The following is a 2,825-nucleotide window of genomic DNA, read 5'->3' on the forward strand; positions in this document are numbered from 1 at the left end:
TAATATGTGAAAAAGTGTATCAGTGATGTTTTAACTTACATTTTCTGACAATTAATGACATTGAACATCTTGTTATATGATAATTGGCCATTTAGATTTTCTCTTCTTTGAATTATTATTCAAATTCTTTATTCATTTTTAATCAGCTCTTTTTCTTTTCCTTATAATTTGAATCTTTTTGTGTGTTAATAACTATTTTCTGTCATTTGTATTATAAATGTTTTCCCAAAGTGTTTATCTCTTGACCTTATGGTGTACTGTGCTGTTTTAGGGTTTCCCAGGTGGTTCAATGGGTAAAGAATCCACCTGCAATACAGGAGATGCAGGTTTGACCACTGAGTCAAGATCTCCTGGAGGAGGGCATGTCAACCCACTCCAGTATTTTTGCCTAGAGAATCCCATGGACAGTCTACGGCCATACCACCCTGAACGCGCCCGATCTCGTCTGATCTCGGAAGCTAAGCAGGGTCGGGCCTGGTTAGTACTTGGATGGGAGAATCCCATGGACAGAGGAACCTGGTGGGCTACGGGTTGCAAAGAGTCAGACACAAAGCAAATGAGCACACACGCATACTTCGTTAAAAATATTATGTATGTAGTCAACTTTGTCTATTTTTTCCTTCATTGCTTCTGGGTTTCTTGTCTTGCTTAGGAAACTCTTCTTTTTCTCCTTCAATGAATTAGAATCATTCCAGAGCTTAGAGAGCTGTTCATTTCAAATTCAAAGCAAAAATAACAAGATGTTCAAACAACTTTGGGAAAGAGAAACAGACAGAGAACTATAGCTCAGTCTCATTTATAGATGAACATTGAAAATTTCTAAATAAAATTTTAGATTTTATAACTTGAAGTCCATTTAAAGAAAAAATACCATAACCAATAGGGTTATAGGGCAACAAAATTTGCCACCCCAAAATGTCTCTTTGTCATGCAGATTATTTCAAGCTGAAGACAATCAAGGCCAAAAAAAACTCAAGAAGAAACTTTGATCTTCCCTCTAACTGCCTGAAAAATGTAGATAGAGGAGCTTTCTAGGAAGGAAGCCATCACCATAGAAAACTATAGTTTGAACCAGGTGTGTAGGCAGGGAGGAACCCAGCAAAGTCTATTAATTAAGATTCTGTGTCCCATCGTCTCTGCACGGCCCATCAACCATTTATTTATCAAGCACTTACTTTTTCATCTCAGTGTTAATGGCCTTTGCTTTTGAAGCCCCAAACCACTATCCCTCTTGTCTTTAGCTGACGATGGTACGTATGGCGAGAGCTTCAGCCATTTCAGTGAGTTGGTCAGTTTTCCGGATCTCTCCCACGTATAACCCACCTGTCAACGCAGAAGACGTAGGAAACGTGGGTGTGAACCCTGGCTTGAGAAGATCCCTTGGACAAGGAAATGGCAACCCACTCCAGTATTCTTTGTCTGGAAAATTCCATGGACAGAGGAACCTGGTGGGCTATAGTCCGTGGGGTCACAAAAAGTTGAACACGACTGAACACCCCATGTATACATGCTATTAAATTTTGTGTGATTTTCTCTTGTTCTCCTGTCTCATGTCAATTTAATTCTTAGATCAGCCAGAAGAACCTAGAAGAGTAGAAGAAACTGTCTTCCTCCCTGAAGGAGCATATCCCAGTACTACAAGGATAAGGGACAGCTAAAAATACACTATGGGGCTTCCCTGGTAAAGAATACACCTGCCAATGCAGGAGACACAGGTTCGATCCCTGATGTGGGAAAATCTCTTGGAGAAGGAAATGACAACCCACTCCACTATTCTTGCCTGGAAGTCCCATGGGCAGAGGAGCCTGGAAGGCTATAGTCCTTGAGATCGCAAAAGAGTCAGACATGACTTGAGTCACCCAGCTCCCCATTTTGCATAATGTACGAAATATAAGTTAAATGAGCAGGGTGACGATATACAGCTTTGATATACTACTTTCCCAATTTTGAATCGTCCATTGTTTCATGTTCAGTTCTAACTATTGCTTCTTGTCCTTAATTAGAAATATAAATATTTTTAAAAGAAGAAATATTACAAGTGGTTAAACTGTACCCTTAGCAAACCATAGCAAAGCAACTAAAAACCCAATTGCAATTAATTTAAAGAATTCAGTTAGCAAAAATAAACAAATGGGACCTAATTAAACTTAAAAGCTTTTGCACAACGAAGGAAACTATAAGCAAGGTGAAAAGACAGCCCTCAGAATGGGAGAAAATAATAGCAAACGACGCAACAGACAAAGGATTAATCTCAAAAATATACAAAAAAAATAAAAAATATACAAGCAACTCCTGAAGCTCAATTCCAGAAAAATAAATGACCCATTGGGCCAAAGAACTAAACAGACATTTCTCCAAAGACGACATACAGATGGCTAAAAAACACATGAAAAGATGCTCAACATCACTCATTATCAGAGAAGTGCAAATCAAAACCACAATGAGGTACCATTACATGCCAGTCAGGATGACTGCTATCCAAAAGTCTACAAGCAATAAATGCTGGAGAGGGTGTGGAGAAAAGGGAACCCTCTTACACTGTTGGTGGGAATGCAAACTAGCACAGCCACTATGGAGAACAGAGTGGAGATTCCTTAAAAAACTGGAAGTAGAACTGCCATATGACCCAGCAATCCCACTCCTGGGTATACACACTGAGGAAACTAGATCTGAAAGAGACACGTGCACCCCAGTGTTCATCGCAGCACTGTTTATAATATCTAGGACATGGAAGCAACCTAGATGCCCATCAGCAGATGAATGGATAAGGAAGCTATGGTACATATACACCATGGAATATTACTCAGCCGTTAAAAAGAACTCAT

General features: G+C 39.4%; 1 pseudogene; it reads left to right on the forward strand.

The window, feature by feature from the left end:
* Window positions 1-407: 407 nt before the first annotated feature.
* LOC122442809 lies at window positions 408-533 on the forward strand (annotated as a pseudogene).
* Window positions 534-2,825: the final 2,292 nt, after the last annotated feature.

The sequence above is a fragment of the Cervus canadensis genome, chromosome 5 (assembly GCF_019320065.1).
Source record: "Cervus canadensis isolate Bull #8, Minnesota chromosome 5, ASM1932006v1, whole genome shotgun sequence".
Classification (NCBI taxonomy): domain Eukaryota; kingdom Metazoa; phylum Chordata; class Mammalia; order Artiodactyla; family Cervidae; genus Cervus; species Cervus canadensis.